Source organism: Aedes albopictus, chromosome 3 (assembly GCF_035046485.1).
Source record: "Aedes albopictus strain Foshan chromosome 3, AalbF5, whole genome shotgun sequence".
Lineage (NCBI taxonomy): Eukaryota > Metazoa > Arthropoda > Insecta > Diptera > Culicidae > Aedes > Aedes albopictus.
The window spans coordinates 153,349,337-153,375,972 of record NC_085138.1 but is presented as its reverse complement, the minus strand read 5'-3'; the positions used below and the strand labels follow the sequence as shown (position 1 = coordinate 153,375,972).

Sequence of the window (26,636 nt, the reverse complement as noted above, 5' to 3'; positions counted from 1 at the left end):
GAGGAAGCTCTGGAAAGATTCCCTGGAGAAGCACTGGAGAGATTCCCAGAGGAAGGTCTGGAAGGATTCCCAGGAGAAGCTCTGGAGAGATTCCCAGAGGAAGGTCTGGAGAGATTCCTAGAGGAAGCTCTGGAGAGATTTCCAGAGGAAGCTCTGGAGAGATTCCCAGAGGAAGCTCTGGAGAGATTCCCAGAGGAAGCTCTAGAGAGAATCCCAGAGGAAGCTCTAGAGAGATTCCCAAAGGAAGCTCTGGAGGGATTCCCAGCGGAAGCTCTGGAGAGATTTCCAAAGGAAGCTCTGGAGAGATTCCCAGTGGAAGCTCTGGAAAGGTTTCCAGATGACGCTCTGGAGATATTCCCAGAGGAAACTCTGAAGAGATTCGCAGAGGAAGCTCTCGAGAGATTTCCAGAGGAAGCTCTGGAGAAATTTCAAGAAAAAGCTCTGGAGAGATTCCCAGAAGAAGCCTGGAGATATTCTTAGAGGAAGCTCTGGAGAGATGCCCAGCGGAAGCTGCGGAAAGATACTCAGAGGAAGCTCTGGAAAGATTCCCAGAGGAAGCTCTGGAGAGATTCCCAGAACAATAGAGAACGGAATAGAGATTGCCTTGATTTTTTTAGATGTATAACAGGAAGGAAACTTTCGAGAGTAAAAACAATGCCGACCGTTACTGTGTTCAAAGAATTCCTCCCCTTCCAAAACTATTTCACGGCTGCCTGTGTCAGCTTGTCCGAAGTCATCTTATAAATATGTTTGCCCAGTCCAGCACGACTGGCTTTGCAAGGGCAAAGGTTCAGATTTTTTTTTTCGGTCGTCTGTCGTCCCGAGGGTTGACTTGCCAAACAGGATAAAAAACAGTCCGACAATGTGAGAAGTTGAAACTGTGAAGCTGTAAGGAAGTTAACTTTTCGATAAATCGGATCAACCTGAGACCATCGATAACAGAGTGTTGTCGAAGGAGGATGACCGAATTGTGAAACGGTTGAGGGGAACTGACCGAAAGGCCAAACTGTTACACATGCTTGGTTTGTACATTTGCTAGGGCTAACGGTTGGGTGATTTATAGGGGACGGATGATTTATTTTTGTTTAATAATGTTGCAAATTTCAGTCGAGTGATAAAAAGGTTACTCTGCAAGTGTATAGGATAGATTTGCCAATGCCAATTATGCCTTATACAAACTATTTAAAAATCAACATCACTTTTGACTTAAATTTTTGCCTTCCCATGCTACAGAAAAAAGCACATTGTTCAAATCTTGCAAAAATTGTGAACAAGTATATAATTCGTTAAAAATGGCTCATTCAGATGAAACTGATGGAAGAACTTCGGGTTGAATCTACTAAATTATTTCCACTGACCCTTAGCAATCAAGACTATACCGATAAGAGTTCTACGTAGGTAAAGAGTTTCAAAACAGTTACTCAATCGTGGCGGATCTGGGATATCTACTCCCCTCCATTCTTTCATTACTTTAAATTTTGAACCACCTTCAACGGCATGTATTGATCTACTTTAAGCTGCCCGAAATGCCCATAACAGTATAACTGGTTCCAGACAAGCAAACGTGAGCTGAATTTTAAACTCTACCCTCAAATATTCCCAAACCGCCATCCTTCCGACGACGATTGATTGATTGATAAATGGATGAATTTCAAGATTCACTTTGCACGGGCCCATCCCAACGAAAGGTTCAAGTGGTCTTTGGCTTTATCATCATGGCTGCGCTTGACAGCATCCCCAAATCGAGACCTACCTTTTTCGGACGACTGAGAGGAAGCCATCCCAGTTGAATCGGATCGATGACCAACCAAGTGGCCGCCACGCCGGTAGATTGCCTGCCATGGACAAGCCATAAAAGGGTGTTTTATTTTTTAATCATATGATAAATCTTGAAATTCAATGTCAGATCGGCGAGGCGACGATCGAATCCGGGCAAACGGCGGTTTCGGACAGAAACATCATCGTTTCGGCATTGGTTGGATTGAATTTATTTTCCGTGGTTAGTTAGTTTCAAAATGGTAAATCTTGCTTCGAAGTGACTCAAAATGCGAACCCATGCGATTGATTGATAAGGCGAACTGAGGTCGCTTGATTCTCGGTTCATCCCTCTTGGGAGAAGGGACAGATCGCTGGATGCATTTTCATAAAGGTACCGTTGAAAAATGCGGTTTTCGTATTGGTGGGACCACTTGAAGGGCTGCAAAATGGTGGATCCTAGTGCTCGGCCACCTTTCGTACTGAGACTGGCGATGAAGGGAGGGTCACCGATAACACTGTTAGACAAAATTTTACAAAATTTGGTGTTATGGGATGAGAAAATAAAAGAACAGGGGTTTGGCACCCTAGAAGTGTCATAGTGAAAGAATTTTTGAAAAATATTGGACCGGGTCTTCACAGTTTAAAACCGAAGTTTGTATGGAGAACTTGGGGTGTTCAACTGATATATGCATTGAAACGTGCCGTGCATATTTTTAGGCCTTTTCGGTTTTTGGGTCAGTTTCGTTATTGTCTAATCGTTTTTGTTCCACACCGCTTATTCAAATTATAACCAGATTCTATGCCTTCTCCCAAAATTTGAGCTCATTTGGTTCAAAATTGAGACTGCACAAGCCCTTCAAAGTTTGTATGGAAATTACTATGGGAAAACGATGTTTTTCATTCAATTGACCATAGCATTTCCCCGAGTGTCCTAGAGGGTTAGTTGACCCTTGGTACTCCTAGACTACTGTATCAGCCACAACTTTGACGAAGACAGTATTCAAATCGGAAGCCTCATTAATTAGTTATCGATATGTAACCAACTGGGGAAACTTTAACAGTGATCCTCTAGCTTCCCAGCAGCTAACATTGCTGCATATGGCGCCAAAGATGCCAGTGCCATATGTGCAGTCACGGCTATTATATAATGAGGCGTCCGATTTGAACGTGGTCTACGGCAAAGTTGTAGCTGATAAAGTAGTTTAGGAGTACCAAGGGTCAACCAACACTCTAGGGCACTTGGGGAAATGCAACAATCAATTGAATGAAAAACGTCCTTTTCCCATAGTAATTCCCACACAAACTTTGAAGGGCTTGTGCACACTCAATTTTCAACCAATTCAGCTTAAAATTTGGGAGAAGGCATACAATCTGGTTTTGAATCGAATAAGCGGTAAGGAACCCGAGCAGAAGTGCATACCTTACAAATACCATGCGAAGAGCAACATGTGCTCTAATACCTAAAATTGTTATTGCTGCGTTATTCTACCAAATGTTATGAGAACATCACTATAACAGTTGGAGGTATTTGAGCAGAGTTTGATATTGATGTAGTATTTGTTGGTTTAGCAGTGAAAATAATCGAAGATCAAGATTTGCTATTACATCATGAAGTCATCGAACAAATGAAACATTTAATAACAAGACTGCCCATAATCGCATAGTTGACGTAAGCGCCACTGTTGTTTGCAATACATTTTTGAAATTTTAACAATGATTAATGAATAGTTTATGATTTTTTTCACGTTGATATCTAGCTAGTGAATGGATCTTGTGCTCTATTGAATAAAACTGGTCACAAATATGCACATTTGATAGATATTAGCTTGTCAGTGCTGTCATTGTCAATGGTGGTTACGTCAACTATGCGATTATGGGCAGAAGAGATGTTATTAATTTGTTATTCAACAACTTTGGAATAACAAATACAGCATTTGAAATTTTAGGTATGCATTCATTATTGAAATAACAGGACTTGTTATTTTCTAGGTGTTATTTATAAAATGTTTTGGTATTCATTTTTGTTATTTTGCCTCTTATTGCCACCTAATGAAGGGCATATCCAGGTATGGTAGTATTCAAGATAAATACCTTGATATGTTATTCACTTGTTATTTTCTTCTGCTCGGGAACAAAAACGATTTTTTGAACCACCTTAGTGCCCAGTGGCAACACTACCCTTTGAAGGACATCACGTTCTTTTTGTTCGATAATATATTAAAAAGAGTGATAAACAGACGTGGTAAAAATTAACCCGGGAGCGGTCGCGTCGTGTACACGCACCATGAAAAATATACGCTTGTAGTACACAGCGTGAGCATGGTGCTGTTGCAGGTATTCAAAGACGTGACTGCGCGAGGGTTAAGCGTTGAAAATAGTCAAAAATTGGGTAATGTACTGAATGGATATATAGTGGAACTTACGAATTTTCGGCCGTTTTGTTCTTTTCGTCATGGGGGGTTTGTTTAAACCCATTGAACTCAAAATTGGCCTCAAATCTTTCCCATTCAAGCTGAACTATGTATATGACCAACCTTCAGGAAATTTCGGTCGACAAAACCCCCTCATGACGAAGAGAACAAAGCTGCCGATAATACCCTTTGTCACCCTAGCTAATTTTACTCTGTTTTGAAAAGCGTTGAATGTTTTTCCTTTTCAAGGCTGTTGGATACGAACTAGCGAGGAACAGATCAAACTGATAAAACAGACATTGGAAGCATTGAGGCTATGTACCTTAGCTCTCATTATGGACCAATACACCACTAATGTTAAAATGGCCACCTTTTGCGTCCATGAATGTGTCTAAAGCAACTCGAATATTGAGTAGCTCACTCGCGAAGGATATCCAATATTATGTTGAAACTGAGGAGCTTCCGAATGATGCTTTTGTTGAATTTTTCGACAATTTATTCGACTGCTAAGGTGACCAATCGACCCGCTGGTGGTGACCAATCGATCAACTTTTCAGCGCAAACCAACATTCGGTTCTTCAGATTTGTGCTCTTGAAAATTCGAGGTGTGGCTTCGTCATACATTCATATACATTCATTTAAAACATTATTTCTTCACACAGGCCTGGAGTGATTACGAACGACTCTTGTCATTGAGATTTTTTCGAACAGGCTTCACAGCTTTTTTTTACTAAAAACACGTGTTTCAACATCAAAAAGGTGCCTATACCACTGATGCACATATCGGCAGCTATATTATCGCTCAATTGAAAATTAGAAATTAGCAATAAACTTGATCAAAATCGCCTAACACTTTGTATGGGTGAAGCAATAAAAATTTCGGTTTTTGTTGAATAACTGGCAATCCTATGGATATTTTTCAATAGTTTTTTATGCAGATAATAAAAAGAAGGAACATCTCTCTGTTATCAAAGACTTTGATAGTTTTTAATATTATTTCTGTGAGATATTGGCTATTGCTAATTTTTGCCGTTTCAAGTGCGCGTTAATATTTTAGTCTGCACGTATCCGTTGCTATAGGAAACCATTCATTAATTACTTCATACAAATATTAATCATTTTCATACCAATTCTTCTACTATTGCAACGTTTTTTGTATTGGACCTTTGATTTTTTGCGTGGATCACACTCTTTGCTAAATGCTAACTTCACCAGAAAACTTGACATAATTAATTAAAAGAAGTATGCATGCAATAGTATTCAAATTGTGATGCTCTCCTCAGAAAATGTAAATGTCAAAGCTATTTAAACCGAGTATCTATTTCTTCTTGAGTCGGAGGCCTTAACTGCAAAACAACGCCATCCAAATTTCGTAAACGAATTTATCGGAAATCTGAATGCTGTACGTTGATTATGGGACAAAAGGCACAAAGAGTTTGGATTTCATGCAATCCAAACTTATCATATCAATCAAGAGCCTAATGAAAATTTATTTTTGGAGATAAGACGCCGGTGCACACGAAACGATTCATCGAATGCTACTCAATTTGCAGCAGCGATAGCTGCGAACGAAAAAATCCAAGAGGGGTGTAATTGCGAGACTAAAAACGCCTTACCGCTATACGATGCGGACATTGAAAACATTTGGGAAAAATCAGATTGGTCACCATTTTATAAGTACAAATACATACATACCACTAAAACAAAATGACTCCAGCAACTTCACTGTGAAGGAGCTTAATGGACTCACGTACATTTTGGGCGCGGCTGTTACAACATAAAAACTGTCGCAAACTTTTGGTGATATCACGTAAGGATTTGGATGAAGATAACGACATTTACAGGTTTTTTTTTTTTTTTTTTACTTGTTCGTTTATTTGGAAGGCTCGGGCGCCACATGGGCATAACTGAGCCGAAATCTTTTGTTTTTACAATGGTTTTACATTTTACAATTTATTACTGCCTTAAGACTATGTTAGTTTGGGAAGCCGAAGTACTCGCGGCTGTTTCGAGGTTAAGGATTGAAAAAAAAAAAAAAATAAAATAATATTGGGAAGGAGGGATTAATGGGTTTAAAACTAAATTATTTGCTAACTTATACTAAAACATTGATGGGACAATTGTCCATATCTGTAATGGAAGAAAGGACTTTATCGGTAGACAACGACAAGAAGAGGACAAACGGAAGGGGGTGACGACAGACAGGGGCGAACAACAAAACCAAAAGGCGGACAACGAAAACAAGGAATATACTACATCAAACTCTGACATCAACACGTTTCAAAAACTGATAAATCAGGTTCATGTATTCCAAATCAAGTCCTGCCAACACTTCTCTAACGTTGTTTTCCTCGGACCCGGAGAATTTCATGCAGCTCAGATCTGACCTCACGATACTCATTGCATCCCCACACGACATGTTCGATATCCTGGTAAGCCACGCCACAGATACAGAGATTGCTTTCTGAGAGCCCAACACGGAAGGTATGTGCGTTCAACAAATAGTGGTTGGACATCAACCGACACATTACACGAATGAAATCGCGACTCAAATCCAACCCTTTGAACCATGGCTTCTTCGACACCTGTGGAATGATGGAGTGCAACCATCTACCCATCTCTCCATCTCTCCATTTGTGTTGCCAGCTGATCAAGGTCTCCTGACGGGCCAATGCAAAAAATTCATCGAAGGCGATTTGACACTCGTAAATATCGCCTTCGCTAGCACCCACCTTAGCCAGAGAGTCCGCTTTCTCATTGCCCGGAATTGAGCAATGTGAAGGGACCCAAGCTATGGTGATGATGTATGAGCGTTTGGACAAAGCACTCAAGACTTGGCGTATTCCTTTCAGGAAGTACGCTGAGTGCTTCATCGGTTTCATTGACCGAACAGCCTCCAGAGAGCTTAGACTGTCGGTAAAAATGAAGTAGTGCTCAGGTGGGAGAGTGCGAATGTACTCTAAGGTGTAGTATATAGCCGCTAGCTCAGCAATATATACCGAACATGGCTTTTGAAGCATAAAGGTGGCGCTGTGAAATTCGTTGTAGACACCGAATCCAGTCGAATCATCGGTTTTGGAACCATCTGTGAAGAACTGTCTGGCCCCGCTAACATGCCCGAACTTACTTGCAAAAATTTGTGGAATACCTATGGAACGAAAAGATTCCGGTACACCGGTGATCTCATCCCTCATAGAGAGATCAAAATCCACAAAGGAGCTGTCGAAGTCTGAGAAGTTGTCACGATTGGTGTTAACCGGAGATAGGCTTACCTCCAGCGTCATGTACCAGTAGTACACACTCATAAAACGAGTTTGGGGATTCTGTTCGAGCAGCTTTTCGAAGTTTTCTATGACTAACGGATTCAGAACCTCGCATCGGATGAGGAACCGGAACGACAACTCCGCAAAGCGGTCTGTCAGAGGCTGTACACCAGCAAGTACCTCTAAACTCATTGTGTGAGTCGAGTTCATGCAACCTAACGCGATCCGAAGGCAACGGTACTGAACCCGTTGAAGCTTCAGCAAGTGTGTTTTCGCCGCGGATTGAAAACAGAAGCTACCGTATTCTAAAACCGATAGAATGGTTGTTTGGTACAGCCTGATCAGATCTTCCGGGTGTGCTCCCCACCATGTTCCGGTAATAGTTCGCATAAAGTTGATTCGTTTTTGGCATTTCTGTATCAGATACACAATGTGCTTCCCCCAGGTGCATTTGGAGTCGAACCAGACGCCGAGATATTGAGAAGACATGCTATGAGTGATTGTCTTACCCATCAGAACGAGCGGAAACTTAGCCGGTTTGTGTTTTTTAGAAAAGACAACCATCTCAGTTTTCTCCGGAGAGAACTCGATACCCAGCTTGAGAGCCCAAGTAGACAAATTGTCCAAAGTATCTTGTAGTGGTCCTTGCAGATCAACTGCTATTGATCCCGTTACAGAAACAACACAGTCATCCGCAAGCTGTCTTAACGTGCAATTTTCCACGAGACAATCATCTATGTCTCTAACATAAAAGTTGTAAAGAAGGGGGCTTAGACATGAACCCTGGGGGAGGCCCATGTAGCTAATTCGTGAAACTGTCAAGTCGCCATGAGCGAAACTCATCTGCTTCTCAAACAGCAAATTATACAAAAAGTTGATCAGAATTGGTGAAAGGCCACTGTCGTGTAGTTTGTCGGAAAGAACATCGACACAAACTGAATCAAAAGCCCCCTTAATATCCAAAAACACTGAGCCCATTTGCTGCTTTTGAGCAAAGGCAAGTTGAATTTCTGAAGAAAGCAACGCAAGACAGTCGTTCGTACCTTTGCCTCTGCGGAAACCAAACTGTGTATCTGACAACATGCCATTCGATTCAACCCATTTGTCCAGTCGAAAGAGAATCATCTTCTCCAACAGCTTCCGTAGACAAGACAACATCGCGATTGGACGGTACGAATTATGATCCGACGCGGGTTTCCCGGGTTTTTGAACAGCTATCACCCTCACTTGTCTCCAATCATCCGGAACGATGTTGTTATCCAGGAACTGATTGAACAAGTTCAACAAGCGCCTCTTAGCGACGTCGGGGAGGTTTTTAAGCAAGTTGAACTTGATTCGATCCATTCCTGGAGCGGAATTGTTACATGAAAGAAGAGCAAGTGAGAATTCAACCATTGAAAAAGGCCTATCCATGTCGTCCCTATCTTCAGAAACATCACGAATTATTCGCTCGACGGGTACGGAATCTGGACAAACTTTTTTTGCGAACTTGAGAATCCACCGAGGAGAGCTTTCTCGATCCTCGTTGACCGACGACGCGTTACGCATTCTTCTACCGACGTTCCAAAGAGTTCTCATCGAAGTCTCGCGCGACAAACCCTCGACGAACCGACGCCAGTAACCGCTTTTCTTCGCCTTGATCAAGTTCTTGAACTTGCTTTCAAGGGAAGCGAACCGCTTGAAGTTTTCGACCGAACCGCGTTTCCGAAACTCTTTGAACGCCGCGGATTTCTCGCGATAGATTTCTGTACACTCACTATCCCACCACGGATTGGGGGGTTTCCTGCGAACCGACGGACCTGGCACTGGTCGACGTTGTGCCTGAAGCGCGCTACTGATGATCAGCTCCGACAGAAACCGATACTCTTCCCGCGGTGGAAGAACTTCTACCGATTGCTCACCGTCGATAATTGCTTCCGCGTACTTCTCCCAGTCAATGTGCTTGGTGAGATCGTAGGTGATATCGATCGATGGAGACTGATGCGACCCGTTGGAAATAGAAACAACAATCGGCAGATGATCACTACCATGGGGATCCTGGATAACCTTCCATGTACACTCCAGCGATAGTGAGCTCGAACAGATTGAGAGGTCTAATCGGCTGTTTCTGGGGCTGCCATCTTGAGCTGGAGGTGCCACTCGTGTAACTTCTCCGGTATTCAAAATTGTCATGTTGAAGTCGTCGCAGAGGTCATATATCAACGTTGAACGGCTGTCATCGTACAGTTCCCCCCAGCCTGTACCATGGGAGTTGAAATCTCCCATGAGCAGCCGAGGCTCGGGCATAACCGAGCAGATGTGAGCGAGATCCCTGCGAGATATCGCAGTTCTCGGAGGAAGATATATGGAGGCAACACTGAGGGTTTTACCTCGGATAGTCACCTCACATGCGACGGCTTCAATCCCTGTCATCGGATAAAAATCGACTCTGTAAAATGGGTGCTGCTTCTTGATCCCTAGAAGCACCCCTCCGTACGGGTCGGATCGATCAAGGCGAATGATATTATAATCGGGAAAAGGTAAGGTTACATCAGGTGTCAGCCATGTTTCGGATAGTGCAAAAACATCGCATTGTAAATTGTAAACTAAAAATTTAAAACCGTCTAATTTCGGTGTAATACTACGACAGTTCCAGTGTAGAACCGAAATCGTATCTTCGACCTCGGTGGTTAAATTAGCCATCGAAAGATACGATTGTCGCAAGGAGGGGCATTTTAGAAGCCAACTGCTTCAAAAAAGGGGTCACACAAGGAAGAAGTCCTTTTACAATGTTCTTCACGGAATCTGAAGCATTGAAGAAGCTGAGGATGATGTCTACAATGCCAGAGAGCGTAAACAATGGCGCACCCTGAGGTTGCTCCTGGTGCTCCGCATGCTGTCTTTCTGGTTGAGAATTCGAAAAACGTGGGACATCTGGGATTTTAGATGTTCCCGGGAGTGATGGAAAGTCTCGTTCGTCCTGGATTTTGAATCCTGGAGGGGAACGTTTTGTGACTTTCTTACCACTCTTCAAATTTGTCATGGTGGGTTGGGTGTCGCTGCTAGGCAGATTCCGAGGTTTTTTGGTGGGTCTCTGGAGCCTCATCCGTTTCCTCGTTTCACCCTTGAAAACAAAGGGAACCCCGTCCCCGACCTCAGAGTCAGAGCCCTGATCATCAAGAGATAAAGACGAGTAGATGTTACGGGATTCAACGGTCGGGGCAGCTTTTTTCAGCATTTCGGCGTAGCTTCGCCGTGATCGCTGCTGCAACGATCGTTTTTGATGTTTTTTCTGCTGTATGTACCTTGGGCAATCAATCAGATCATGTGGACGGTCGCTGCCACAATAAACACACTTGGGCGGCGTTTTACACGCACCGTCCACATGTCTCTCCCCGCATGTTGCACAGCGAGGTTTATTGCTGCAGTACTGGGCGGTGTGACCCAGCTGCTTGCAATTGATGCAATTCATTACCTTCGGTACATACAGCCTCACAGGTAGCCGAAGTTTGCCAATCGCCAGCAGATCTGGTAATGCAGATCCGGAGAAGGTCACACAAAATTCATCAGATGGTGTGTAAACCTTCTTCTCGCCCTCCTGGGATACCGAATGCAGTTGCCGGCAATCCAGTATCTGGACAGGAGGTAGAGAAGGGTTATGGAAACGACCACAGCCTTCCATGATCGTTTCGCAGGTCAAAGATGCGTCGGCGACCTTCCCCGAAATCTCTATCGACGCGCTCGGAAGGTAAACGAAATACTCAAGAGTAAACAACTCGCAGGCCACAATCTCATTAGCGTGTTTTCGGTCGCCTACTGTCACCCGAAGCTTAGCTGTACCGACCATGTCAATGGAGACAACGGAAGAATACCGCTTAGTCAGATCCTTGCTGATTTGAACGGTGTTCAAACGTTTGCCTTTGGGTCGGAAGAAAACAACATATGGCCCGCCAAAGTCGGGAGGGTAGGCCTTGAGGCGGGGGGTCGTCGAAACAGTTTTACTGTTGGTGTCCATTGGAGAAGCACCAGGGTGAAGGGAGACAAAGGGGTTAGCATTTATATCGCCTTGTTGGCTCGAGCAATCCGATGCCAATAACAAAGCTTCGTTGATGCGGTACGACGTACCCCCGCCATCGTCATCATCGCCCATTGTGGTAGCTAACTACCACCACGGGGCACTCAAAAACTAACACTATCACGGGGACGAGAAATAATCAAAAAAACAAGGGACAAAATTAACGCTACAGGAAAAGTGAGAAAAAACTGCTTATGTACCAAATTAAATCTAATCAAAGAGTCAGTGGAGAGGGGGGAACAACGAGGGGTAACTTTATTTACTTATCTTTGTGCACTCTGTTTAGCCACAGGCTCGACGACGACAGGTCCAAGCGATCGGATCGCCCGCTCTGGGAGGAAGCGAGCTGCTGCTGAGCGCCCGTCGTGGTGTGCGGCGGTTGAACGCTCTCTGCTCTTCTCTCGGTGGGCTGCTGCTGTCGACGACGATGAGCTTGGGTACTCACTGGAAGAAGCCGATCACGGCCGCGCGAGCGGCGCGGTGTGCGGGGGGTGCTGCACTTCTGTGCTCGATAGTCGGTCAATGCGCCACGTGATATAATGAAAACGTGAACTTTACTCAAATCAAACGAACTTTTGCGGCAAAAAATGTGGCCTAGCCAACCGCACTCGTCCCACTAGGGACAGTCACCTAATAACTTGATCATTGGGAAACACTAGCACTTTGAAAATAGCCACCGAACTGGAAAGTATCGGGAGAAAAACCGGACGAACTAAACCTTGCGACTGTCTCGCACGAACGCTCGCCAAAGAGTGATTTACAGGTTTTGTAAAATCAAAAATACATCATTCTATACAAGCACACTACCATCTTTGACATTGGAATTCTCGCGTTTAAAGCTATGTTCATTTAGAATCCGGAATGACAAAATCACGTATATCTTAGGGATGGAATAACAAACATAAAAGGTGAAGCCCTCAAAACAAAGGTTATTTATTGTACTTTCATGGAAAAATATCATTGAAATTATTTATTTTTATTTTTCACACATTTTCTCACTTTTTCAGTGTTGACCTCTCTAAAAATCTGCACAACGGTGGCAAATTTTAGCAACAACCTCTTCCGCACGTTTGTTCAACAATCAGGATTCCGAAGAAAAATTGCCAAACTTTTTTTTATTGCGAAATGAGGGGCAATTCAGTGAATTGAGAAAATTGAGAGAAATTTGAGTGTTTCTTTCGTTGATAAACACTACCTATCTGTGACGATACCACTGAACATCTCCGGCTGTCATGGCAGCTCATCAAAATAAGTGAAACCTTTACATATCCCTTGTGTGCGTTTTTGAAAAGCAGCACGCGATTCTTGAGGCTGTCATCCTTGTATGAATTAGTTCTCATCATCTTGTTGCGAAAAAACCATGCCCAGAGTTCGAACTTCTTGCCAAATCTTCAAATTCAAAGCAGATTTATCAATGAACCCAAGCTTTTTTCTTCCCAGGACACTTCCTTATGCCATGGTTAACAACATCTGTGCACATAACACAAAATGGTTTTGACGATATTAACATTTTTCGCGACTGTCGTACCTGACCACGCTAAATTTTCAACGTGTTTGTGCAAGATTTTTTCCTCCTCTTGTCTTCAATCTGAAATAACTTTTCACTCGTTGCAAGAAAATCGATGAAATTTTCACCATTTAAAGAGGATTAGTGTATTGCGACATTTGCACCCATTTAGACTCGGCCGAAATTCATTATCATCACAGTCGAATTTCGCACACGACTTCGCAGCGGCTGGCATAAACAAGGTCAGTTGAGTTCATGACAGGGGCGTCGGATGCACAAAAGGTAAACAAAATAAGTTTGATTAGTGTGAAATGCCGCTGGAAAATGATGATTCAATGGATTCTAAAATTATCACAGTAGTCTAAACATTGACGAGAAACCCAATATGATCAGAGTGCTGCAAAAGAATGATGATTATGTTCATTGAGAGCGCCACTAGAAAATGTGACATGATTCCGGATTCTAAGTGAACATAGCTTTAGCCTACAAACAGAAATGTTCGAGGTGTACCAATATTCCCAAAGTGTTCAACGAATTGCAGCTATAAAATATTTACTTAGGGCAATTGTTCCCATCGTTGTGGTAGTACCTAATGTTGCGGTAATGGCAATTGAGCACTTTTTCGACTGAAATGTTACCAAAAGTATTTTTAATAGATGTATGGTGCCTAAATTATGAGATTGCACCATTTGTTTGCTTAAGATTTGCCCAAAAACCTATTTAAAAAAAAATATTTTCCTTAATGTGTTTGCTGCTTCCTATTGTTGCGGTAGTGTTCCTAATGTTGCGGTATCCCATATGATTTCAATAGGATACCGCAACAATAGGAACAAATAACGCAACATTAGGAACACAATGTTCTTACAGATGAAAACGAATTTATATCGTCGGTTTCCTGCAATAGGGGCACAACTCAAAAAATGTTAATTCTCAGAATGAGCGTTTGAAAATTGGCAATCTTGAAGCACCTCCTACAAGTTCACTTATTTATCTCATTATTCGACAAAAGTAAACGAATTTTGATAGTTGTATCACGGAGAGGGACTGAAGGACTATCTGTTCAATGAGTTTTGGATTACTATTTTTCAACTACTATTGAAAAAGTTGACTGATTTTGAGTTGTGCCTTTATTGCGGAAAATTGGTGAAAATGCAAAAATCTCGCGTTTCTCAACGAATTTCGGAACGGGTCTTTGTGAGATGAAAGTTTGCAAAGTTTTCCATCATTTGCCATCAAAATCTAAAAAATGACCAATTTTGAGTTGTGCCCCTATTGCAGGAAACTGACGATATCAACTGTGATGAAATCGAGGCGGTTGAAGAATTCGTGTACTTGGGCTCACTGGTGACCGCCGACAACGACACCAGCTGCAGCAGAGAAATTCAAAGGCGCATTGTGGCAGGACTCCGCAGAACTCTACGATCGAATAAAGTTCGCGGTAACACGAAGTAAACTATTTACAAAACGCTGATTAGACCGGTAGTTCTCTATGGGTACGAAACATGGACCCTACGTGCAGAGGGCCAACGTGCCCTTGGAGTTTTCGAACGGAAGAAGTTGCGTATCATCTATGGCGGAGTGCAGATGGAAGACGGGATTTGGAGAAGGCGAATGAATCACGAGCTGCATCAGTTGCTGAGAGAACCAACCATCGTCCATACCGCGAAAATATTGAGGCTACGGTGGGCGGGTCACGTCATCAGGATGTCGGATAGCAACCCGACTAAAATGGTTCTCGAGAGTCATCCGAACGGTACAAGAAGACGTGGAGCGCAGCGAGCTAGGTGGGTCGACCAAGTGGAGGACGATCTGCGGACCCTACGCAGAGTGCGGAACTGGAGACAAACAGCCATGGACCGAGTGGAATGGAGACGGCTACACTGAAATAAATTTTGTTGTCGTTTCCACCGAATCCATGGTAGAATTAAGAACTGAACCAACAATTTTCAACCGAATGCAAAATTTTGTTAATTGTACTGAAACATTGTCAATATTACCATGCGTGTATTACTGTTGACTAAAAACATTCTTGGTTCTACTATTTGGGCATTGCAATTTCGACCATGTAGACTTGAATGTTGCGCGTCTTAGCAAAACATGGTAAAAAGTACAATGTCAAAATAGTAATATCAAGAATGTTTTTAATCAATGTTACTTCACGCATGGTAATATTGACAATGTTTCAGGACAATTAACAGATTTTTGCATTCGGTTGAAAATTGTTGGTACAGTTCCTAACTTTACCATGGATTCGGTGGAAACAACAACAACATTTATTTCAGTGTACTATGTACAGCAGAGGCCACCCCGGCCTTAGCCTGATCGGTAAGGTAAGTACTAGGCACATTTACATAGCCATTCTGAATGTATCAGGGCAAAGAGCCTTGTTTATCCAAAGCGACCACGCTATTGCGATGAACTCGTCGTTATGTATGTACGCGCATTGCATACTGTTAGGCGTTTTAGAGAGTGAAAAAATAATAAACCCGATTATTTTAACCTAATTTATTTAATTAACTTTGATGTTATGTAAACTCGTCTAAGATGGAGTATTATATTTGTGGTATTGATCCCCGTAGGCAAATTACTTAACAGGTCGATGTAACCAAAGAATTAGCATAAAATATGCAGGGGTGTCCATTATGCCCTGACGGGTGTGTCCGTTTCGCCTCGTACCTTTCCTGCCAGCCCTAAAAAACACACGATTTACAATTCATTATTCCTTCACAATAAAGACATACTACCTGCTTGTAAATAATAGAAATACGTAGCTTGTATAAGCTTAAGTTGTAAGCCTACTGATATATGTTAAGTTTTTCTCTGTTAAACAGGCATAACGTACTCAAGGTGTCCAATATACCCCCAATCCCCCTATAACCCTGAATTTACTACTTTGAGAGTGACCCTAGGCGAGCATGTTGAGATAGAGGCTAATCAACCCTGTAAGTACAAATTACGTAATGAAATCTAACATTTGCTAGAATGAATTTTATTTTCCAGCAAAATTGGCTGTCTAGATTATTCCATTTGTTGTGAAGAATTTAAAAAACTAGGGTTACCGATGTAAGTGTTCTTGTGTAATGTGTAGACCTAAGTTGGACTAACTAAAAGCTTAGCTTTCAGCTTCGAACTACACCCAATGACACGGTGTTCTGACTCGTAAGAACCCGAAAGTTATCTCCAATAGAATCGAAGCGGACAAAAGTCAGTCTATTTACATTACATTTGCAACTTTTGTGGAGTAAAAGGGCATATAAAAAGAAATGCTTCAAGTTGAAAAATTTGCAGCGGGGCGCGGTGAATTTTGTAGATTCCTAGTTAAACCAATCGTACCGAATACTTACCCTTTACCTACAGCTCAGGACATTTTCGCAAATTTATCTGGGTGTTAAGTTTTTTGTGCTCTGGATTTGAATGAAGCTTATACGCAGTGGAGGCACGGTAAAGGCTGGGTATGCTGCACAATTCAGATCCCATTGTGATCCACTAGCCTCTGCCCAGCAACTCCTATCCCTACCTCCACGCGGTACCGGCCGGTAACTATGAGCAACCTTAGGGAAGATCGGGTAACCAACCCCGGTGGGAATTTTGGTCGTAGGCTGACAGGGAAGGGGGGGTTTGCTTCGGCAAACCTGAGCGTCTGTTCTCCAGGAGGAGCGGCTCACAACAGCGTCTGATCCCCATGTTAGGGGCGGCTGATCTACGTCCGAGTGCCAAGGAAGGGCTCTAAGCTCAACTGTGCACTATGGTCCTCCGGAAAGTAGGGGGTTGGTGTCAGGCCCTACGAGCCAGCCGTAAAAAACCATTGTAACGGAAAATCAGCAACAGAATAATACGAACCGAGACCAACGGCAACGACCCCAGCGAACAAAAAGGACTTGCGATTGGAAACTCGGTACGTGGAACTGCCGATCTCTCAACTTCATTGGGAGCACCCGCATACTCGCCGATCTACTGAAGGACCGCGGGTTCGGCATCGTAGCGCTGCAGGAGGTGTGTTGGACAGGATCCATGGTGCGAACGTTTAGAGGTAATCATACCATCTACCAGAGCTGCGGCAACACACGCGAGCTGGGAACAGCTTTCATCGTGATGGGTGATATGCAGAGGCACGTGATCGGTTGGTGGCCGATCGACGAAAGAATGTGCAGGTTGAGGATCAAGGGCCGATTCTTCAACTTCAGCATAATAAACGTGCACAGCCCACACACCGGAAGTACTGATCATGACAAGGACGCATTTTACGCGCAGCTCGAACGCGAGTACGATCGCTGCCCAAGCCACGACGTCAAGATCATCATAGGAGATTTGAACGCTCAGGTAGGCCAGGAGGAGGAATTCAGACCGACGATTGGTAAGTTCAGCGCCCACCAGCAAACGAACGAAAACGGCCTACGACTCATTGATTTCGCCGCCTCCAAAAATATGGCCATACGTAGCACCTTTTTCCAACACAGCCTCCCTTATCGTTACACCTGGAGATCACCACAGCAGACGGAATCTCAAATCGACCACGTTCTGATTGACGGACGGCACTTCTCCGACATTATCGACGTCAGGACCTATCGTGGCGCCAACATCGACTCCGACCACTATCTGGTGATGGTCAAACTGCGCCCAAAACTCTCCGTCATCAACAATGTACGGTACCGGCGACCGCCACGGTACAACATAGAGCGACTGAAGCAACCGGATGTCGCCTTAGCATACACGCAGAATCTTGAAGCCGCGTTGCCCGACGAGGGCGAGCTCGATGAGGCCCCTTTAGAGGACTGCTGGAGTACAGTGAAAGCAGCCATCAACGACGCAGCCGAGAGCACCATCGGGTACGTGGAACGGAATCAACGGAACGAATGGTTCGACGAAGAGTGCAGAACGGTTTTGGAGGAGAAGAACGCAGCGAGGGCGGTAATGCTGCAGCAAGGGACTCGACAGAACGTGGAACGTTACAAACAGAAGCGGAAACAGCAGACCCGCCTCTTTCGGGAGAAAAAGCGCCGCCTGGAAGAAGCGGAGTGTGAAGAAATGGAACTGCTGTGCCGTTCCCAAGAAACACGGAAGTTCTATCAGAAGCTCAACGCATCCCGCAACGGCTTCGTGCCGCGAGCCGAAATATGCAGGGATAAAGACGGAGGCCTCTTGACGGACGGACGTGAGGTGATCGAAAGGTGGAAGCAGCACTTCGATCAGCACCTGAACGGCGTGGAGAACGTAGGCACGGGAGCCCACGGCAACGGAAGGAACGACGACGCCAGTGCAGCGGAGGACGGAAATGAACTCCCACGCTGAGGGAAGTTAAGGATGCCATTCACCAGCTCAAAACCAACAAAGCAGCTGGTAAGGATGGTATCGCAGCTGAACTCATCAAGATGGGCCCAGAAAAGTTGGCCACCTGTCTGCATCGGCTAAAAGTCAGGATCTGGGAAACCGAACAGCTACCGGAGGAGTGGAAGGAAGGGGTAATCTGCCCCATTCACAAGAAAGGCGACCATTTGGAATGTGAGAACTTCAGGGCGATCACTATTTTGAATGCTGCCTACAAAGTGCTATCCCAGATTACCTTCCGTCGTCTGTCACCTAAAACGAATGAGTTCGTGGGAAGTTATCAAGCCGGCTTCATCGACGGCCGGTCGACAACGGACCAGATCTTTACCGTACGGCAAATTCTCCAGAAATGCCGTGAATACCAGGTCCCAACGCACCACCTGTTCATCGACTTCAAAGCGGCATACGATAGTATCGACCGCGCAGAGCTATGGAGAATCATGGACGAAAACGGCTTTCCTGGGAAGCTGACTAGACTGATTAAAGCAACGATGGACGGTGTGCAAAACTGCGTAAGGGTTTCGGGTGAACTATCCAGTGCATTCGTATCTCGCCGGGGACTGCGACAAGGTGACGGACTCTCATGTCTACTCTTCAACATCGCGCTGGAAGGTGTGATGCGACGAGCCGGGCTCAAAAGCCGGGGAACGATTTTCACAAAATCCGGTCAATTTGTGTGCTTTGCGGACGACATGGACATTATCGCTAGAACATCTGGAACGGTGGCAGAACTGTACACCCGCCTCAAACGCGCAGCAGCAAAGGTCGGACTGGTGGTGAATGCCTCAAAAACAAAGTACATGCTGGTAGGCGGAACCGAACACGACCGGATCCGTCTGGGTAGTAATGTTACGATAGACGGGGATACTTTCGAGGTGGTGGAGGAATTCGTCTACCTCGGATCCTTACTGACGGCTGACAACAACGTGAGCCGAGAAATTCGGAGGCGCATCATCAGCGGAAGTTGGGCCTACTACGGGCTCCAGAAGAAACTGCGGTCGAAAAAGATTCACCCACGCACCAAATGCACCATGTACAAAACGCTAATAAGACCGGTGATCCTCTATGGGCACGAGACATGGACCATGCTCGAGGAGGACCTACAAGCACTCGGAGTTTTCGAGCGACGCGTGCTAAGAACGATCTTCGGCGGTGTGCAGGAGAACGGTGTGTGGCGGAGAAGGATGAACCACGAGCTCGCTGCACTTTACGGCAAACCCAGCATCCAGAAGGTGGCCAAAGCCGGAAGGATACGGTGGGCAGGGCATGTTGCAAGAATGCCGGACAACAACCCTGCACAGCTGGTGTTTGCAACTGATCCGGTTGGCACAAGAAGGCGTGGAGCGCAGAGAGCACGATGGGCGGACCAGGTGGAGCGTGACTTGGCGAGCATTGGGCGCGGCCAAGGATGGAGAGCGGCAGCCACAAACCGAGTATTGTGGCGTAATATTGTTGATTATGTCTTGTCTTAATGATGTTGAACAAATAAATGTATGTATTATACGCAGTGGAAGTTGACCGATATGTCCAAACATTTTGTACTGATAAATACCACGAATGTTATTTATACGTAGAATAGGTTGTCTCAGGGGGCTTCGTCCAGCGCCTCCATTTTCCAACAGGTGATGGATAAGGTGTTGGCTGGTAATGAAAACGTATCTTGTCATTTGGACGACGTACTGATAGCGGGTAAAGACTTTATGGCCCAAGTAATAGACGGGGTCAAAAAGCCTATTTGCTTTACATCCTTTTCATTTAATTCATTATTATTTTACCCATGAAGGACACACTTTGGGTGCCATATTAGGAAAATAAGATAATAATGAATACCTAAAAATGCGCTATTTTGTTTTTCATTCCGAAAAATAAATAAACCATTACAAATGTCCAATAAAATAGAGCAGCACAAATTCATACTTACAATACTAAAAATAAAATTTCACTGCTACCCTAACGGGCAATAAGCTTCGATCACATGATGGCCTTGTTTCATCAATTGGTTTGGGCCCATCAGTCATTCCTGGAATTTTATTTGGCAGGTCGCCTTTTAGTTGATAGTCATTGCTACTGCTTTCATAGCTTGATTTTCTGCAGGAATATTAATCCTCACTGGGCCACCTCCGAATCGGGTCTTAATGCAAGGCGGCTGCATTTTGATGTCCGTGCAAGGGAAGCGGTTTGCCTGTCTTGCAGTTATTTGTCGCCAGAAGTGATCTGAAGGTATGCAACCACTCCAATTGCTTGGGCTGTATCCCTCCTTAGCGATGGAAGAGAATTATAAATTCTTATTTAAATTAGGGAATTTTTTTCAACGTGCAACATTCTGCATCAACAACCTGGGTACGATTTTCAACAAATTAGAAATAAAACTTATTCGTGACTATCGATGGTGAATAAGATCTTGTAATTCCGAAAAGTACTACCTATATTAATGAAGAGCTGCATTGTCCAGAATGACAATCCAGCTACAGGGTTGTTAACGTTAATCAACGATTAACGCCGTTAACGTTAATTTTAATTCAAATCAACGTCAACGCCGGTGCGTTGATTTTCTTGGCAATCAACGTTAACGTTAACGGGTTGCGTTGAATCAACGTCAACGGAAGCCGTTAAATTAATCGTTAACTACCGTGTGATTAATGCTGCTATATATATTGTTCAGGGGCCCGCATAGCCGATGCGGTAAACGAGCGGGTCCCAAGTAACCACAGCGCTGAAGCCTTATTACATGCAGATATACGGTGTATTTAGTGCAATCATTACTTTACATGCAAACTTAAGGTTGGTTTAAAGTGGAAGTGGGCAATTATAGAATCAAATTAGGATTATACTGGTATAATCTTGAAGCAGTCGCATAATTGCCCATTTCCACTTTAAATCAACTTTAAGTTTGCATGTAAAGTAATGATTGCTCTAAGTATACCGTATATCTGCATGCAATAAGGCTTCAGCACCGTGATTACTTGGGGTGTTCAACAGATACGATTCCCCGTCGGTCCAGAAATTTTTCGTAATTGTACTTTTCTTGGCTTTTTTGGCATAAAGTATTTTCCACGATACACGAATTCAAAATGGTCATGAGTAGAGAAGTTCCTTCCATGTTCTAAATGAATTATTGTGGAAGTGCTCATAAAACACTAATCTGAGAAGCAAACCTAGTCGAGAAGTTACCACAGAGGCAAGGAAGAGAGAGTGAGATTTTGTTTCTCAATTCTGTAGTGAGCAAAATAGTTTTTGGGCCAGATGCCGAAATCACGAGCTTTAGTAAGATTCGCAATGAGTCTTTCGATTCCCGATGTTTCTGAAAACTGATGGGATTTCTTTTACTGTACCATCTTTTTGGTCGATATGGATATCTTACTGGTATCAGAAGCTCAGCAGGACAGCAACGATCAGGCTGCCATACATACCTACCAGCTATTATTATTGCATTGCATTGTAACCGATAAACCTGTGGCCACGTGTAGTCGTAGGTTACTGTCAATCACAGCAGGCATGTATATGCTAAACGTCAGTGTCATTTGAAGCCATTTTATTATCAAATCTACCCGTGAGTGAACTCATTTGGCCAGATCAAAAAACAAGAAATTTTATCAAGATCTTTTTGCATTTTGAAAATTGCTGGATTACAGAAGACATTCCAGACCAATGTTTCTTCCAGCGGTTGATAGGCCCCACGTTGTGTTATTTTTCTCCCGGAGAATAAGGAGACCAAGAACTACTTCTACGACGTATCACGTTTTATTGCACACCACAGAGAGGCAGTGCTCCTGCTCTGTGGTGGTACTTTTCCAGAGCTGAAGACAAAAATAGTTTAAAAGTGTTCAAGGTTTAGGACTTCAAACGAAACCAAAACGCAAGATCCGAAGCTTAAGTTATCTCCAGCTGAACCTCCAAGGTACATTCAACGAAAATCGCCATAGAAAAACCTTTACATTATTAATCTGTTAGGGAAAATCAGGGGAAATAACTATCTGCAAGATTTTTTTTCTAAGGGTGACTTTAATCGCGAGTTTTATCTGCTTTTTGTATGGAACGATGTACATGTGCTTACGCAGAATTAGACCTCAACTATTGAATCCACTCTTGGCCGATTTTATTTTATTTTTGAGCTCATTCAAATTGACTCATAGGATGTCTTACATGCTTTATAAATGACCAAGCGCGCTATAATTTCATAAAATGACTCGTTATCCATCAAAAGGCGCCCATATTAGTGGACTAATAACTCCTCGCGCACTAGGCAAGGTTCCAATAGTCGCTTAAGGAGTTGCCACATATAATTTTGGGTTAGCTAATGGAACACGGGAGATGTGCTTTGGTCAAAATGAATGCATTATTTGACTAATCCTATCAAGTCAATTTAGAATGAATGAAATTATGAAGATAATCTTGCAATTTCCCCATGATTTTTCCTTTTCAGATCGACTGACGGCAGTTAAGGAATTAGAGAAATTAGGAAATTTATCAGATACTCATTCACATAATTAACGCAGAAGTAACGGAATCGTTGACGTTAAATCAACGCTCTGCGTTAACGTTAACGTTGATCAACGCGCCTGAAAAATCAACGCAAAATTCGTTAATCGTTAGAATTAACGTTAACGAATTAACGAAACGGCGTTAATCGTTGATTAACGTTAACAACCCTGATCCAGCAGCAGTGGCTGCCCTTTTCTAGATAATCTAACCTTTAAGGGTGCGCTATCTGCGGAACATGTTGCGATCCACCTCATCATCATTATCGTCATCATTTTCGATTTTTCCGTCATCGTCGTCGTCTCGGTCTCAGGACTGCTCGTCTTAAGCTCCATTGTCATCCGAATATCGATTCGAGAAGGGAACGGCCCCCGGAACCCAGTGAGATTGTCTCCGCTAGGGCGGCCAATCTACCTCTTGGCCGGGGAAATGAACTGCAACGAAGGAAACACAAGAAAAAAAAAACCTTCGTCGTTTTATAAGACTGCGGATTCGATAATTAATCATTCCGACTGAACCCGGAGGCCCCCAAATGACACTGTCACACACATCGAGCGAAAATCCGCTTCGTAGTTCGGGGAAGGGAGGGAGGGAATCGTCGATGATAAGAGACATCATCGCCTGGAGGAAGAAAACCGAGACGAACGCCATTCAGTCGCTTCAAGATCCGTCTGCAAGGAATCGATTTGTTCGGAGCAACAACAACAACGCTGAAGAATACGGCTGCTGGTGCTGGCTCGTGGTCGTGGACATTTGTGGAATTGATACCTTTAAAGAATGTTTCGTTCTTGTTGGGGTAAAAAGCGTTGCATTTCAACGAGTAGCGATATACTTTCGATTTCAGTCGGTTTGTGTGCAGCTGAGAAGCGTAATGCAATCAGAATGCGTTTTTGTTAGATGATGATAGAAGTGCTCATTCGAAACTGTTTGAACGTTTGATTTTTTTTTTTCAAATTTCAGAACAGGATTCGATGGAGTGTTGAGAGTTACAGGTGTTGCTTCTTTCACTTAAACTTCATATCCCCATTTGGTACTACACACTCAGAACATTTATTTGTTCAACATCACATCAGGACAAGACATAATCAACAATAGTACGCCACAATATTCGGTTTGTGGCTGCAGCTCTCCATCCTCGGTCGCGTCCAAATGCTCGCCAGGTTACGCTCCACCTGGTCCGCCCATCGTGCTCTATGCGCTCCACGCCTTCTTGTGCCAACCGAATCAGTAGCAAACATCAGCTTTGCCGGGTTGTTGTCCGGCATTCTTGCAACGTGCACTGTCCACCGTATCCTTCCGGGTTTGGCCACCTTCTGAATGCTGGGTTCGCCGTAAAGTGCAGCGAGCTCGTGGTTCATCCTTCTCCGCCACACACCGTTCTCCTGCACACCGCCGAAGATCGTCCTTAGCACGTGTCGCTCAAAAACTCCGAGTGCGTGCAGGTCCTCCTCGAGCATGATCCATTTCTCGTGTCCGTAGAGGACCACCGGTCTTATTAGCGTTTTGCATGGTGCATTTGGTGCGTGGGTGAATCTTTATCGAGCGCAGTTTCTTCTGGAGCCCGTAGTGGGCCCTACTTCCGCTGATGATGCGCCTCCGAATTCCACGACTCACGTTGTTGTAAGCCGTAAGTAAGGATCCGAGATAGACGAATTCCTCCATCACCTCGAAGCAAGCATGGGAACACTCACTTACAAAGAGTTACACTCACTTTTCACTTTCCCAGCTCAGAAGCGTGAAATCAAGAAACGATGCATGAACGACTTTTGTTTTGAGGTTTTATCTAAAAGTTTGTCGAATAGAGTTGGGGTCGCACACGCATACCGAAGCCGTGACGGAGCTGCGAAGGCAACTCTCCACGAGGTGAATTTAAATTACACTAAGCTCGTGGAGAGTCGCTTTGACAGCTCTGTCACAACTTTGGTATGCGTGTACAACCCCTACTCTATTCGACAAACTTTAATACAAAACCACAGGGCAAGAGTCGTACATACATCGTTTCTAGATTGCACGCTTCTGAGCTGGGAAAGTGAAAAGTGAGTGTACCGTATGCGTGATAATGTTTGCACCATCGTACAAATAAGGTACCCATATCACCTTTACACACAATGTCTTGGTTTTTATTGCATGCACGTAAGCTCTAACTCATATCACAGTAGGTTGCGGGTAAAAAAATCCGATTTCTTAAGTTTAAAATTTGCACCATGAAGGGGTAGCAGCGGTAGTCGGGACTTGTCCACGCGCAAATGTTAAAAAAGACATTTGAGGAGTGTTCAGGAGAACCGTAAAACAGTCTTAGACTGTAAAAAAGCAAGGGCAACTATTCCCGAAGATGTCCACTGGTCGTCCAAGGTTAACATGGATTAAGAAAGCTATCGCTGCCACCAAAAATAAGATATGGGTGAATTATATGCGCTCAATGAGAAAAATGGCAAAGAAGCGCGAAATCAGCCGTTAAGTCGCATGGCATATCGAAAAGGAAAATTACGGTGGTCTTTATGATCCTTCTACCATAGAAAAAAAAAACTTACATTATTACCAATGGCATCCAGGAGCTACGAGTAGCGCCATATAAGAAAGTCTTGACACGGTGCTCCATTTACCGTTATTATAAAATAAAATATACCATCAAAACCTGAAACGCCATTCTCTTTATTTATCTATCCTACACCTCTGGACAAATTTTTAAAATCATCGTTGGGCGAATTTTTAAGTTACGCCCTTTTAAAGGGCCTAACCTCTAAAAAATCGAGTTTTCTATAGAATAACATCAGATTTCTGGATTAAAGGCATCAATAACAGAAATTATCATGAACAACATTGAAATTTGGTAGTATGCATCCATATAAATATCCGTGGAGTGCATTTTGTATCAAAATTTGTCATTACGTCTATATACGGTAGAAGTTCTTAGGGCCTATAGAAAGTAAACATTACATTGGTGTAACAAATTCAATTAAAAGCATGTTGTATTGTGATTCCATATGTCAATAGATGTTCATATTACTCTCCGTTAAGGCGATAGTATTTACATGCTCAGCACCAACATTTTAAAAGGACGTAACCGATCTTCAACGCAATATCTTCTCCCATAGCAGATCGAATTTCATCTTTCCAAGGACACCAACAACCACTATCGGGAAGAATTGCATTTCCTCCGTCCAGTAGTGGTTGTACATTGCATCGGAGAGATAAAGGTTTGGTTTTGCCATTTTGAAATGTTAGCACTGATATATTAAGAGCGTACACTCTATACAGTAAATCTGCCTTAAAAACAATAGTCAAAATTTGTCAAAAATATTTGAGCAACCACAAATTAGACAAAAAGATGTATGTGTGCCACATATCTTCAGTTAGAAGAATAGAAATTCAAAATATCGAAGGGCCAAAAGACAAAAAGTCGGAACAGGCAACAAATAATCAAGCATAATATTCTGGGTGACCTCTTTCTTCTTTTAAAATATGTAGGTAAAACCTTTTGTCCCTACTAATTTAACTTTTCTATCCTATTGTCTTTCATTTTTTATTTCATTCCTGGAGCAACATTTGAAAAGGGCCCAACAGGTTTTGTGCCTTTTTTCGAAATCGCTTCAAGGGCTTAACAGCAGCCCGCCCGCGCAAATGAACACCGTTATCCGAAAGATCGATGTTTGCTCTATCTGAAAACTGTCTTAGTTTGTGTGAATAAGTTCATGGGAGCTCAGGAGCGACGTGTCTAGTCATTGTTTACCAATGCTTGCATGCCCTTTTCAAATGTTGCTCCAGATTTGTACGATTTATCTTTTCAGCTTCAGCATTTCAGAAGGACGTAACTGGTTGATATTAAGGCTCCTTCTTCT

General features: G+C 43.5%; 1 protein-coding gene across 1 annotated transcript in view; it reads right to left on the bottom strand.

Annotated features, from left to right (window-relative positions):
- The window catches only part of LOC134290404 (craniofacial development protein 2-like), a 108,424-nt gene extending 90,871 nt beyond the window's left edge, over positions 1 to 17,553 (bottom strand). The window contains exon 1 of the mRNA XM_062857543.1: positions 17,429 to 17,553. The gene's annotated coding sequence lies outside the window, so the exon portion shown is untranslated. The remainder of the gene's footprint in view (positions 1 to 17,428) is intronic.
- Positions 17,554 to 26,636: the final 9,083 nt, after the last annotated feature.